The sequence below is a fragment of the Abrus precatorius genome, unplaced genomic scaffold, assembly GCF_003935025.1.
Source record: "Abrus precatorius isolate BTA unplaced genomic scaffold, Abrus_2018 Scaffold11, whole genome shotgun sequence".
NCBI lineage: Eukaryota > Viridiplantae > Streptophyta > Magnoliopsida > Fabales > Fabaceae > Abrus > Abrus precatorius.
The window spans coordinates 17,542,295-17,559,332 of record NW_020874303.1 but is presented as its reverse complement, the minus strand read 5'-3'; positions in this window follow the sequence as shown (position 1 = coordinate 17,559,332).

The window sequence follows — 17,038 nt, the reverse complement described above, 5'->3', positions numbered from 1 at the left end:
TCACTAGTTAGACGAACAAAAAGTCCACCACATATCCCACTCTTTTAACATAATTTATATTAATTTTTCCCGTTAATCTAATAAAAGCACTATAAATTAGCTGTTGATAATAGTAAAAAAAACAAACTTTTGCTGCTGTAAAGATTAAATACATTAATAAATAATAATTATATCTTAATTAAAAAAAAAGAGTTTAAATCTTAAAGCAGATAAATATTGAAAATGCTTATGCGTGTGCGACTTTAAATTTCTATATTCTCATATGTTCTCACACAAAATGACGCATGGCTATAAAATGACCCCAAAAAAATATATATCTTTTTTCAAATTAGCAGTTTAACATAGTACCATAAAATTATCAATGCATGTTGTAATAACTGTGAAACTCGTTTAAGTCAGATAAAACATTAATTAAACATTCGTGATCGTAATATAAAATTTGAGAGGAGGACATTCAATGGTGTTGAAAGATGAAATTTGGAAATAATTTAATTTTACCATTCAAACTAGAAATTTCTAGGTAACAGAACATCCTTTAAATTTGCAGTTGTTTTTGTAAATATATATTGCTTCTTTTTTCCAATTCTAACCTAGTCTCTGGTCAAGTTCAAGAAAGTTTATAAAGAATATGCAAGCATAAATAATTGCAAATACTCGTCAGCAAATAGTGAATTGTGGTTTCCTTTCTTCTTCTTTTTTTAATACGGAAGCATTTTTCTATTTTTAACGTTATGAAAGAGTCATAAAGCTAGTAATATAGATATGTACAAAATCGTTGAAAGATATTATGCATTAAAAAATCATTTAAACTCATCCATTATTTATGAAAACTTAATTAAATGTTAACTTTTTTCTTTAATAACGTCACAGGTGATACAAACATAAAAGTGTTGTAACTAAATAATAATATTCTTCTCAGTTTTGGTTTTTTTCTTATTCAAGGGAGTTATACTCCTAGGTTCAACCATATATATTTGAATTTACAAACGACAGATTAAAAAAAACAAAAATCAATGTAAACTGGCAAGATATGAATATTATTTTCTCAAATTTTATAGAGCTAAAAATATACTTAGTTTTTATATATACATAATCAGATTATCAAAATTAATAATATTCGTATATATATATCTTTATTTTTATGAATGCTCTGGCATTCTAAAGAGATCTATTGCTTTTTTTTTATTGAATCAATAATAAAAAACTATTATTAAATATAAATAGATAGTATTATATCATTAGACAAATATCGAGAGTTGTTTTTTATTTCTATTATTTAAATTTTTTAAAATATTAACATTTTATTAAAAATAAATTTAAAGTATAAAATATTATAACTTGTTATAATTTTAAAGAAAATTAATAAGTTAAAAAATCTTTAATCCAATTGACAATCCATTATGAAATAAAGAGCAGAGAAGGACATGTGTTGGAGTATTTGAAGAGCTAAACATTACAGTGTTGGAGTATTTGTTGAGTTAAACGTTACAAATCATGCCACCTTTTCTCCGAGAAAATATCTTCCCAGAGTCATGGTAGCCACGATTCCTACATGCATCGAATTTTCGCCTACAAGTTAATTACAACACGACACGTTCTCTTTCAACTTGCCAACACATTTACGTACCTACAAACCGTGAGAGACATGTATATATTGGGGGGACAGGTGATTAAATTGTAATATTACGCCAGATGGCAAAAACTTCAACAAAATTCCCTATCAGCAATGAAATTCAAGTCAAATAAAACTATATATACATATTTACATACACACATATTCCACTTCTAACTCAATTGAACCAACGTTGAGAAAGTTTAATTAAAACCCAGACACATCGGAGAAAAAAGTGAATTGTCATACGTGTTTGTTTGGTAATCCATTTCCTGTTTTGCCTCTCATATGAAAACAAAAATGTAAATATTTTTTTATTAAAAATTTTAGGGTTTGATAATATTTATTTATTAAATATCATGATATTCTATAATTTAAACAATTTTATTATAAATCAAATTATATTGTATGATTAAATTGATTTTTAAAACAAGTTTACCTTTTCTCCCTATACTATGCCAATTCAACTTAAATTTGTTTGTTTAATATTACCGGAATATAATTAAGGAAGGTTAAGGTGAGTTTTGAACCACGCAAAAATGTTGTCGCTAGCCTGTTGCCAATTAATGGCTACTTGTATGTTTGAACCATGCCACAAGAATATGTGGCAAGCATCAGACTTGTCAACACGCAAATAAATAAATGAACAAAAAATGGTTCCAAAAACTAATGACCAATGACACCAAAGTTTTTTCCCTTTATTTAATTTTTATACGCTATTGTTCCCTTGTATAAAATTAAGAATACACTGTTTACAAAGAGATGTAACGTGCACGTAACATTTTTTCCAATTACCTGTTATATATAACGAAAGGAACATGAAATGCTTGTCTAAAATATCCTAGTATTTTGCCACGATAAGCAGAACAAAAGTTACCTGAATTTTCATTTAATGATTCACTCGGGTTTGCTGGAACACATTTTATACTATTTTTTATACGCGGGGTATAAATAACATTTATCCCTGAAAACAGGTGATATAAACAAAGCCTATATATTTTCCTACAAGACTGAAAAATAATTAAGTTTATAGATATATTTACTAAATTTAATTAATTAAAGTATTTTTGAATAATACTTGTTTAAGAAATTTAAATTTCATCAAATACAACTAAATATAAAATAAATTTTATTAATTTATCTAGATATTTAAGTTTTTGTTTCTTCTATTTGTTTATTCTACACATTAGGTATGTAGATAAAGGATAAATTAAAAATGAAAATATTCAAATAAAAAATTTATTACATTAAATGAAACAATTTTATTTGTTTCATTAAAGTTATACACGGTAGTAATGCACATGCACACGTATGCACGCTTAAAATATGTCTAGTTGTTACTATATATCAATATTTTATGACACTTTTTGTGTTTTCTGTAAAAACATGCTTCTTGATTGCATTATTGGGTTTTGTCCATGCTTGTTAAACAAACTTTTGATATTCTTATACTATTATATTTATAATTAATATTTTTAATCAGATAAATTATTTTTTTTATCTCAATTTTTCAATAAAGAAAATTTATTCATACATACATCGTAATTATTTGTTTCAGAAATAAAAAAATTATAGAAAAAACTGCAGCAATTTTGAGGATTTTAAAGTAGAAGTCCAAAGTATGTAGAATTGCAAAATACACTTCCTTTCCTTATATCTTTCTATTATATTTATCATAAGTCCTTAAATTCTTTGTTAAAGTGTTAGTCATAATTTTCACATTATTTTCATTTTCAGTTATAGTTTCTCTTTCACTCTACTACTACATTTTCCTTTTTTTTATGACATTATCGCTAAAATAACCTTGAAGCCACATTCTTTTTATTCCCTAAAACTTTTCTTCTCTGCTTTTTTTTTTTTTTTCTAGAACTATTCTCCATTAAATCTTATGAGACATGGACACCGTTAGCAACCTTTACTCATCGGTTATCGAAACTATTTTGCTTTCCTTTAGCCCCTTGTATATAACAATTGTTCCCTCTAATCATCTTTTACTTCTCTTTCTCACAAGTCCCAGAAAATCTGTTTTATTTTATCTTTGAGATATTGTATTTTACATTTCCATTTTATTCTTATTTTATTATTCAGTTCCCAACCCTATTTTAATAAAAGAATTATAATTCTTGAAAGATAAAATATATGATTACTTTTACACATATAATTAATTAAATTTTTAAAAATGGTTATTTTTAAAAGAAATTTTGATTTGCGAAACCCAAAAATTTACCACAATACTAGACAACAAGTTTTAAAAAATTGAAGTTTTTATTTTATCTACAAAATTGAATTATTATTTTTTTGCTTTTCATTTTTTTATTTTTTACACAATTAAATATTTAATAAATCATGTGTTTGTATTTATTATTATCATTTTTCAGTTTTTAACTGCTGCTATTTAACTAATCTGATAAAGCAGAAGATGATTAAAAATGGTTTTAAATTTTTATATAAAAGATACTTTTAATTTCAATATGGATTCATTGACCAACCTTTAGTATTTTCAACAGATTAAAAATAGTATATATAATAATTTTGTTTACTTATTTATACAAGTAGAAAGAAAAATACATAATAAATTACAATTTTTTATAAAATTTTATTTCATTTTTATAAAAAATACTCATTTTCTCTACTTTTCTCCACATTGAGAGCTAAGTTTTTTATGTCTAAAAAAAAATCTTTCCCTCTCATTTGTCCTTTTCAAAAAAGAAAAACAAAAAGTTAATATTTTTATCTTAACTTTTTTTAATTTGCACCAACCTAACCATAGCCGTAGAAGAGTTAATGTCTAAGTTTTAATTTTATTTATGATTATATTTAATAAAATATGGAAAATGGATGGAAGTGGCCAAAGAAAACAAAGTATGTTGCCAGATTTTGATAGGAGAAACGGTAAAATTAGGACACAGGAGAAAGTGAAGGCGAAGGCATGTCACGTGGAGACACGGACTAGAGATTAGAAATGGGACCCACCTGTATTGTCTATTAGCACTATAACAGCTTCGTATGGTCCAATGCAGCAACCACAGGAATATTCCCTCCCAATAATGTTTTTTTCACAAACCCTCAATTAAGTATATTCAAGAGAGAGATCAAAAACTATATATAATATAAATAAATAAGTCATATATGCAAACTAATATTTAACTAAGGGAAAATGCACAATTTCTTATTTTATCATAAAATAATCCCTAGCAAAACCAATTATGAGTCAAGAAAGTGAATGCAGAAACTGCAATTCTCCAACCTCCCTTAGCTCCTGCGCCTGCTGAGTTGGTGTGTACTTAACTTTCTAGGCTAGCCTGTATATTTTTTAGGTATCAAAATATAAAATAAATTTTGATTTGATTAAGATTTGTTTTGATGATTATTGGTCACATCAATATAATAATATGTTATCCATCTTGAAAAAAACAAGCCTTTTTTTTTTCATAAAGACAATGTTTGAGTAAACACACATTTGAACCATCCAAAGTTTAATTTAATCGTACACTTTTCAAATTATCTTTTACTTAATAATAAAATAATAATTTCATAAGAACTGTGATGATTGATGTCATTATTTTTTAATTAATTTATGAATTTCATTTAATATTGCAATCTTTATATATATTGGTACTTTCTAAGTGTGGAATTTGGTCAAATTTAGGTTCAGAAGGAAATGTCCTCGTCTGGTGGAAACAAGACATGGTTGTCAGGTTACAAGTGACTCTATGCAGTGTTAAGACAGATATCTCTGCTAAAAAAAAACAATAATAACGATTATTATTAAAAGTTGGTTCTCTTAATTTTAATTATTGATTTTCAAATATTAAATTTTATAATTTGACTATTAAATTATATAATATATTTATAAAACTTGGAAAAATTAAATGTTCACAGACATATAATTTTATAGTAATATACGTTTATATTTAGATAATTATACTGCTTATTCAAATAAAGTTATATTTTTTACAAAAATTATATTTAAAGACTTAATTTACTCACTAAAATTTTTTAAGTTAGTAGTTAAAATAATAAAATACAATACTTATAACAAAATATTAAACAGTTAGATAAGTAATCTCTTCCTTTATTATTGTATATTTGTATAATTTTTATATGACATTACATTATTTATTATATTACTGTGTGTGACCGGTATTATTGAAATAAAAGAAAATGGCAGGAATATAAAAATGTAAAGAAGGTTAACATGATCACTCTTGAGTCAAATTAGTCTGAAATTGATCGAAGCAATTTCACAAGATTGATTAAAGTTATACATTTCAAAATCAAAACGATAAGTGTGTTTTTATTTATTTAGTTTTTTTTCTCTTAAATTTAAGTTCACCCTGGCCTCAAGCCATAAATGAAACAACCAGGTAAGGATCATTTTTATTCAGAATCTTAACATTTATTTTTGCCTAAGTGAGGAATGAGAGATTTAAATCTTTAGCCAATGCATAATAGGACCCATCTGTGATATTGTTGGACTAAATCGTTGTCTCTATTTGTCAATGCTTTCTTCTATAATGTGTACTTTTTTAAAATTTTAAGTTATATTTAATAAAAATAGTTTGTAATTTTTAAAAATGGTTTAAAATAATATTTAACTTTTAAAAGTTAATTATTAATATTTTTATTTTTTAGCAAAATAACTTATTATTTTATAATTAAAAATTTCGTATATATATATATTATTGTTTATTCTTTTCTTCACTTACACAATAGTCTTGTTTTTATATAATTATTTAATTAATTAATTTTAAATAAATAAATAAAATAATATTTTTAACATTATATTAATATAAAATATATTTTTTAAATTATTCAATACAAATTAATTAGTTGCATAATTAGTTTGTCAAACTATTTTAATTTTATAAACTATTTATACAGATAAATATAAGTTTTCAATTAAGCTCACAGATTTTAGATATTTTACTAAATACAATTTTAATTAACTTTTTAAATTACAATTTTAATATACCAGCTATTAGTATAAAAAAATATAATGTATTATATTGTTAGTACAAGTATTTGAAAATAATAATAATAATTTGTTTTGGATTGGTGTAAAACACGGAGATTAAATTTGGAGTGATAAATAAAGGTGGGAAGTTGAGGGTAGAGTGGGGTTAATGAATGAGTGTAAGAAGAGAAGAAATTGCAGTTAAGGAGGGGAGGGTGTATTTGATGTGACTGGGCCAGACATAAACGTCCACGTGTTTGAAGTATTCACTATCCTGTGTGGATTCACTTACACGAAAAAGAAAATAAGAAGAATTAGGACAAATCGAAGATGACAATGGAAGCAAGCAATGTGCGTTATTTCTTCGTCCCGTCTTCATCTGCACACGTGAAGGAGCAAAAACAAACCAGTAAAGCTATTTTTGAACCAACAGATAAAAAGCAGACACCTACAATTTTGCTCATTTCAACTCATTCACTCTTCATTGCTCAATGTATATTCAGACAAACACGTGTCACGCGTTAACCCTTTTCTTTTTCTCATTGCTTCCAAACACTTTTTTATTCCTTCGTAATTTTAAATGGATTCAACTCACAAGTCAATTCACGAGTTTCATTTTTAAAAAATTCCATTTATTTTTCAATTTTTAAAAAATCATTTTATAAAAGTCCTTGAACATGGGACCTGCTCTTACCAAAAGTGAAACAGCACACTTTGACTCGATATTTTTATTTATTTTTTAAAAACAGTAAATTTAATGCCGATGACGGTGACTGACTGCTAGTTATATTACAGATATAAAAAATATATTTTTTTAATAAAAAGCTTATTTAAATATCGTCAATAGCAAAGAAAAGCGTACGTTACGGGTAATTAATATTGCGGAGGGAAAATTAAAGCATTAAATACAGTTTATAATAGTTGCATATTTTAATTTGTTTTTTTAAATGTCTGATTGATTAATAACTATCCATTATGTTTCTTATAAACATCCATGAGTTGATTTGTATAAATGATTTTTTAAAAGTGTGTTAAAAAACATAGAATAAAAAATTGAAAAAGAAAAAAGAAGAGAGGAGAGAGATAGTTGTAAAGTGGGGCCGGAGTGGATGTCGCGTATTTGGATTACACCTAATATAAGTTGTGCTTCCTCTCTCCTCAGCAACAGCAATTTCCACGATCCCCTAACTATCCCTCTTTGATCCCTAACCTACAGACCAAACTTCCATTAGTTAATTTCAATTTAATCCCTCTTTTTCCCTTTTCAATTATATCTCCACACCTTATATATACCTATTTATTAATATCATTCACCATTAGCTTCACACATGCATAGGCTATTAGGTACACAAACGTTGCCATTATTAATCACCAAAGATGCCACCCGTTACTGTTATTATCATGTCATTATTATTTTGTAACAGAGATTAACACATAAGAATATCTATTTTTAAACTAAAGAGTGCCTTGAAACTATGATAAAAAAAAAGATAAAAGTATTTTTTTATTATATTAATTAAAAATTATGGAAGAAGTATAATCATATATTTAAAATTTATTTAAATAAGTAATTTAATTAAATATTTATTCAATAAATCTTGTATACAGAGATTTTCACCCATCAATGTCTTGTGGATTAAAATAAACTTACTAATTTTAAATCAAGAAATTTTATAAGAAAATAATATCTTATTGTTTATTTAAATTTTGAATTCTTTTCTTCCTCTTTTTACGAGTGTAATAAAGCAATCTTGAGACCACTTCTTCAAATACGAGTACTTGTCATAGTTCAAGTTAATCAAATGTTATACTAACTTATGTCGTTAACCGTGATGATCTTCCAAATTATTTTTAATGGATTTTACACAAAATTAATTATCATTATTTTTCTTCTTCTAATTGTTAGATGAAGATGCTTTCAAATATAATTAATTTCCATTATTATGTATTGACTATCACTTCAAAACTTGATTAGCTCTCTTTTTTTACCATGTGTCGCTTGAATGAGGGAGTATAATTGACACGTATAATAAGCGAAATTAGTACTAGTAATTTATATATCTTCCAAAATCAAACTAAGTTGTGTAAGAAATAATAAGATGAAAAGCAAAAATTATCACTTCATTTGTTTTTCTGTGTATTTATTCTAGAAAAAAATATCTTGATTCAAGGAGCAAAATAAGCTCGTCGATTAAACATGAACGACTCACTCTAAGAACCAAGTCAACCATAAAGTAACAAAATTCAAGCATATGTACCTTAAAGAAAAATGAGTTATTAGTCCAAAACTCAAGTTCTTTCTTGAGACAATGGGTCCTTCAACTCCAAAACCTGAGCATACCTCATAGTAGTGAGTTCTCACTCTAAAACCCAAGTCCTTTATTGGGACAATGAGTACTTTTATTAAAAAAAACTGACATTATCTATAATAATTAATTACTACTCTAGAACTGAAGTTATTTTCAAGGTAATAAGTCAGTCAAAGGTCAATAAAATTTAGTCGTCTAAACTAAGATAAAGAGTCACACTGCTCTAAAACATTGTTGTCGAAACCAAGGGAATGTATTGAGAAGTTTTAAAAATAAAGAACAACCTTAGGACAAGTCACTCTTCTAAACAATACGAAAACTCTAAAAATTAAGTACACCTTGAGGCAATAACTCACTCTTGCAAAAGATACCAGAACGTTTGTTTTAGCATTTCCACGAATGATGTTTTAGCAAATTTTCTTCAAATTATAAATTTGGTTTGAGTATAGTCAAACGTTTGTTTCAACGTACTTGTCCATTTGTAGTACATAGACTTCTATATAGCATGACAAAATTTTCGTCCCACAAATTTCTTAAACCTGATAATGCGTTTATCAAACCTGTTTTTGGTCAAATACTAATTAAAGTATAGAGATATTGAGCTTTTCCATTGGAGAATTTCACGGCACAAAATTTCAACTCTACACATCTTATGCCCACTAAGGTTTAATATTTAACACTTTGATATTCTAAGCCCATTGACATGAAGGAACAAAATGTTATTAACTAGTTGAAGATTGTATATATAAAAAATTGATTGTAGGAAAAAATGAAACGAATGTGAGTGCATATTCTATTTTGTCGGCGGTCTTGATTGACAAATAGTCCGTTACGGGGAGCTACGAGAGGAACGTTACGGACTTGAAACGGGGTTTGAATGTGATTAGGGGTGGAAGTGGAAGAGCACGTGGCGATGGAGCGAGTGAGTGGAGCAGTGCAGTTAATCCATTGGTTACGTCCCAATCCAATCACGCAGGTTGCGTGACGATGGTTGGGTAGAGATGGAGCAGCGTTACGTCATCCCCCACTACCCATATGCTACGTGGACCCCTTCTCTTTCATCTTCCTACTTCTTAACATTCAATACTACTCAATTAATATTTGTATTTTAAATATTTCTAAAATTCAATTATTCATTATGTTTCCATTAGAATTTTGTTCAAGATTTATAAATAGTTAAAAGACTTGCAGAATAATTAAATTTGTGACTTAATGCATTAAGAACTTTAAATTTCCAATTACAGTCATAGTTTTACTATTTTTAACATGTCAATTCAATTCAAAAGTTAGGCCTATTTACAAAATAATGCAAGAATATACTGATTAATTTATTTTAAATTTTAATATTTTATGTTACTCAATGCTTTTATAAAGCCAGCTTAATATTTACAATAAACATATTTTTACAATACTATTGTATGCACCCATCATTGTTTGTTTCTTTATAAATTTTTCAATATTTTGAAAATATTTTTTAATCATTAATTCTTCATTTTTTTTTATCGTTATTTTATATCAACAGAGCGAGCTAGATACTTTGTGTCTTCGACTTCACTAGTGCATAAAGACAATAGGATATTTAGAAAACTTGCCCTTATTGTTTGGTTCTATAATGAATTTGTTTAAAATAAATAATCTCATCTTTACTTAACTTTTTATAATTTTTTTTATTGATTCATCTGATAAAGTTATCTTATAAAATAATTCAAACAGACCTTTCTATGATTTAGATTCTTTTTATTGACAAGAAACGTAAAAACCAAACGAACTTAATTAAATTATTCAATAATATTATAACCAAAACTTAATGGCTAGATTTCACACACTAAAACCGCTACTCCCACAAATCAATTAGCCACCGTTCGAAGTCTAGCACAACTCTACTTGTTATTGATCGCGAACTAAGGTCGATCATGTCTAAATTTGAAACTAATGTTGATGTGATTAAAAAAAATATATTAATATTTTCTTATTATAATTTTTTAATATATTATCTACCGTTTCTTATAAAAAAAAGTTTATTTAGTTTCTTAAATAATACTTTAACATGACCTTAAAATAATTAGCAAAATTAATTCCACAGAACTAATATCCATAACATACCTTTATCTCACTTTATTTATTTGTATCACCATCACATTTTTGAAAAAAAAAATATTTTTATTTATAAAAAAAGATGCCACAGGAAAAAGCGGTGAAACGTTATTTTAAGATAAGGGTTTTTGGTTTTGGTTGCAAACTATGTCTAAGGACAATTTTTTTTTTTGGTTTTAGGAAATTACAGACTGGGCCCAGCAAATAAAACCAAAAAGAGATTAAAGAGAAATTCTCATTGGTGTAAGTAAAAGCAGGAAAGTAACAGAACAAGATGGACGGGGTTTTAGTTTTCCACCAAAGCCAAAGTCGAGAGGGCAAAGGGTAGTGGTGTACACGCATTAGAGTTTAATTATAGGAAAGTAGAATAATTATAAATATTTAATCACACGGTCTTTAATTAATCATCACAATTATAATTGACTATGGGTGTGAGTTATAATGCAACAAGACGCACAACTCCTTCACTTTTGGATGGCTTCCTTTGATTGATTTTTCTCAGGATCTCCAGTGATGGAATAAACTTTGATTGATTCTTATGCCCTGATATTTAAACAAGACCACCTTTGGCATCCTAAAGTTTTATTAATAAAAAACATATGTTTAATATATGAACATGCACGAACGTTTATTTTAATTTAGGTACAGATGCACGAGGGTTTCTGTCGATGTTCTGATTTAACCGACCGAATGTGGAATTTAAGATTTGAGTTGAATAGAAAAATTGCAGAAATTTGAGGTGTGACCAATGAGTATTGAGTACAAATACAATAGCAATATCACTACCGGCCATGCGAGCAGGTGGCTATCCATGTTGCCCACAATGGTGGGGTTTCAAACTTTGAATAACATTTTTTCACAGAGAAAAATAAATTTTATTCCTTTGACGAAAGCAATGCAAACGACTTGGTATATTATTTATAATAATGACCAATACTTCAATTAAAAAAACATTGTTGAGTTGAATTTAGAGTAAGTACATGGTTTATCTATCTCAGACTCGACTTTTAAACTTTGTAATCACTAGTGAGACCAATTCAATTAAAAAATTACGAGGGAAAGGTTGGTGTTATCTGAAACTTTAGGTAATACATCTTTTTCTACGTGATAAATTTAGCAAGTTTCCAGGAATCAGCATTAAAGAGCCGGCAAAGGAAAGAGAAGAAAATGCTCAAAAGCTTTAGCATTATTTAGGTCAAATTGAACTTACAGGAAAGTTTAATTAAGGAGTTTTGATGGTCAAGGGGGTCTGGCTACTTTGAATTTTGACTCGAGTAATGTCATTAACTTACTTTTTAAAGTCTGTTTTTAATATATTTATTTTTAAATTAAAATAGTTTATAAAAGTGATTAATTTATAGACAAATATTTTATTTATTTTAAAAAAATCAATCACAAAGAACGCGTGAAGATCATGTTAAAAAAAATGTGTCACTGGTATTTTTTATATGAGTAATTAAGCCTCCTACTGCACCAACCCCATATGTTGAGTATGCCCTTTAAACTGTGAGTAAAAAAAAAAAACTCAATACCTGTTTTTTATAATATATGTAACATACACACGATGGTGAAAGGTGGCTTTGATTAATTCCAAACAATGGTGAAAGATGTGAATATCGAAAATTTTGGAAAGATAAAACACAAGCATTAGCCCACAGTATTCAACTCCTTCTTATAGTCTCCCTCAGCTATTGACCAAAAAAAAAGTTCTCCTTAGCTAAGTCCATCACAGCGCAATTTACATATTTGTTTAGATGCAATTAAGATACTCTTATTTGTTAGGTATCCATAGATTTACTGGATGAAAATTGCAAATTGGATTTAAAAGAATGGTGCTCCACTTTATAACACTGTTTATGAAAAATCATAGGGTCTAAAGATAAGAATAAAAAGGGTAAGATGATTATTATAATTCTATATTGTTTTCTAGTGTTAATTGGGATCGCAATTAGTTTTTAAACAAGTTATTATAAGATATTGACAAGATTAAAAATAGAGACAAAACAGTAGAGTACATGTGCATAATTATTTACTTGGGCCGCTGCTGCTATTTTATTTATTTATTTTTTGGGATTATTTACTACCAAAAAACTTGGAACTCAGAGGACAATTTTGTTGGAGGTAGAAATAAAAAAAAAGGGTTAATTCTGCTTTGCTGTTTTTAGTTTCACGTTTTAGAAAAAAAATAAATATATTAGTAGGTTAATTAAATTTATATTACATTTAAAAATATATATAACTTTCAATGTACTTGTTTTAAAAAGGTGTATATCACTAAAAAAAGGGGTTAATATTGGCATGGCATTTGAAGTAGTAGAATACAGCACATAAAGATTAAAAAGAAAAGAGAGAAGGGAAGGCAGTAAAATTGAAAAGTGAAGGTCTCCTTTGTATTTATCGAAAAGCACAAATTTCAATATCCATCCCTTCATATTGAGTGAATGATGAAGATAATATTGTTATTTCAAAAGGAAGAAGGTACAGATCTTCAATACAGGGATCAAACAAGACGAATATACCATTCCTTTTTATCCAACTACATTTTAGCATAATTAATTATACCACTCCCTCCCTCATTTTGTCTTTTTGCAATCGTTCACTTTATATGCACCTATATATATATATATATATAGAGAGAGAGAGAGAGAGAGAGAGAGAGAGTCCGAATAATGTTAAATATAAATAGAATTTAGACCAAATATAAGTCTCTGAAGAAATTAGTACATGATTTACTTGTCTAAAACCGGTAATGATTTAATATTTATTTATTTTCAATTTTTATTTTTTTACATTCACGACAGATATTTAAACCGATTCATCCAAATTATAAATTCCACAGCCTTTGTAAGCAAAAGAATAGAAACAGAAACATCAGTAAATGTATTCACACAATAAATTTGAATGGGTCATCTAAATCTCTTTTACATTAATAAATTTGGGGAGGGGATCCATTCAGACCAATCATTTCAGAGGAAACAGCATAGTACTTTTTAGCTTCGAAGAGGTTGAGTGAGTAGATCTAACAAACATTAATAAATAATGCATTTTTGTTATCTTCTTTTCCTCATTTTCTTTGGTCATGGTGGATAACGTGGAAGAGTTAGGATGACAAGGTTTTTTTCAACATTGCTCGCATCATTCATTATCCTCTTAGAATAATGAATTATAAGCTTGCAAGTTGTGAATACTAAAAATAGGATGGCAAATATCACATGATTCAAATGCATGGTTATCTGAATTGGAAAATTGATTCTTCTTTTTTTCATTTATTGAAGATAAATTAAATGGGTATATATATATAAATAAAGGTCAATGAGGTACGTAGCCTAGCTACCATAGTTGTGATTCAAGTGTTGCCCCTCAGGCCCTCCCTCATGAATATGAAGCACTGAAGCAATGTTTATTCAACCAAATTGACATATTCTTTGTATATCAGTTACAATACCCATACCTTATAATACTGAACCATTCAATGTTTTGCTTCGTATTTCAAGTCATGACATGCATCAAAATACTCTAATAAACTTGTAATAATTATGAAGTGAAAAAAGCTGCATGACTGTGACCACGGAAGAAGGTAATAAGTAGTGAAGAGAAAGACAGTAGAATGAGACACAGAAGATTAGAAGGAATATATCAAGTTTCTATTGTTAGTCAGACAACTACCCTCCTTTGGATAGTGCTTCATTACACAGACCATCCGATCAAGTGCAGAATATTGTACACCATTTATTGCTAACTCTCCCTAACACCAATCCATCTGTTTATCTAGTTCAACTTGTATTCTCCAATAGTAGCTTTTTAATCAATCTTCCTAACATCTTTCTTCTGGAATATTTTTTTTTATCGTCAAGTCTGACCATTTTATTTAGATTTTTTTTTATCTTAATTATATATATATATATATATATATATTAAATAAAAATATTATATTAATAATTTTTACTTGCTTTGTAAATTATGAGTGCATTCTATATTTTTTCATATGTCGAATAATTTTTATAATTCATTTTATATTAAATATGTATAATACATAATAAGTGTTAATGATTGTTTAGAAAAATAAATATTTTTTTATTTCTAAGATATTAAAAAATTATAACTATAAATTTTGAAAAAGAGTATAAAATGTCACTTCAAATTTATGTGTATTGTAACAAATATTTATTATATTTAATTAAAATAAAAAATTATTATGCTTAAAGTATTTAGTAAATTTTATTAAGAATTCATTAATCAATATTTTTAAGAATTAAGCCACTCATTAACAAAGCCTAGAAGGAAGGGGTTAGGATAATATTTTATCTGCTGCTAAAAATGGAAACTCTAAGATTTTATTAGCCATTTATTCTCAATTTTAAAGGTTAATATTAACAAAACTCTAGTTCAAATAACAGTATTAGTATATCTAAAGGAAAAGACTTATGCATGATTTAAAATTTTGGTTAAGAAGCAAAACGACTTATTTGCATCCCGTTGGCTAAAAGTTAAATAAATAATATGTGAAAAGAACTTGACAGAAATGGTGGGCATCAATGATTCACATTGACACTTTTGATACACAACAAAATCGTACAATTCGGCAATTATCTACGTTGTAAAGTTTTATACCCAGGGAATGTATATGATAACGGTAAGGACTAGTTAATAATTGGAAACATGTTTATTGAACTCTTCGACTTGAGTAACTGCATCTAAACATGTGGACATGGGCGTAAGCACCTCTGATCTTCCATGTTTGAATTGTCGCGTGACTGTGAAGAAACAATGACACTGACAACAGAAGAATGATAATATTCAGTAAAAGCACGGATTATTGTTGGTCAGAACGGTGACAAAATGCTTCCGCAACAGTAAAAGTGCATTGCTTATAATACACTATCCGGGCATCAATCAATAGGTATCCCTCAAATTCATCCACATAGCAGAGGCATCACATATCTTAACATAGGCACGTAATTATTATGGATTTAGGGTATTAGATTGGAAGGATAGTTAAGCTTAGACTATGAGGAGTGGACTCAAGTAATTTAATGAGACGGATATGAAATTTATCCAATAACAGCGTGTGCTAAAAATAGATAGAGAAAAAAAATATATAACTACTTGCTACCGTAGTAATAAATTTGAAAAAATATTTTATATTTTTATAAATTGACAATTATAATTATTTTAATATTTTAAAAGTTAAAAATATTTATATATTTTTTAAGATAAATTACTAAACTTATTGTTTATAATATATATTTATCAGTGGTAAAATACTCACTTAATCATTAAGACTATAATAAAGACAACAATATTTTTATAATAAAGACATGTAGTTATTAACTAATTACTTAAAATATGTTTTGGAGAAAGTTTTGAAAGAAAAAAGAAAGACATATTTTTTAATTTAAAATTAAAATAATTATATATTATTTATAATAATAAATATATTAAATTTATGTCTTAATATTAATTTTAAATATATTTATTTAAAATATAAATTTATTTTTACCTCTCATCAATCAAATCCTTAATCAATTAATTCAACAAAAGTCTAGCTAATTAATGCCAACCAAACTATAACAAGAATAATACAGCATAAGTGGTTAAACACGCTTAATTCATCTTGCACTCAAGCCACTCATAGGATCTTAACTCATCATACTGCCATGGCCATTGAGAATACCACTTTGGTGCGAAGCACTATATATATAATTATTTCTGCAAAAAGGGTGACGCAGGTCACATCAGATGTATATCGTATCCATTTCCGCGGGCATCTACCACCTAAGTCCTTGATATAGGTTGGACAGGAAACGAAAGTGAGAAAGGAATTTGAAGTTAAAAGTAGAGAGTCATAATAGGAGGAGCTTGGCAAAGTGTGCAACTCATACGGCACTTAAAGCATTGGGTATCATGGTACCATTGAGGTATGATTTTCGATTTGGGCAGTGTTAGTTGCGCACACTAAAACATTACACTAACCTCAGACTCATTTATTTTAGTGGTATTTTGGGGGTTATTTTTTTCTTTTCTTTTTGGTTAAAGGACCTAGCTTCATCTCTATTGATTACAATT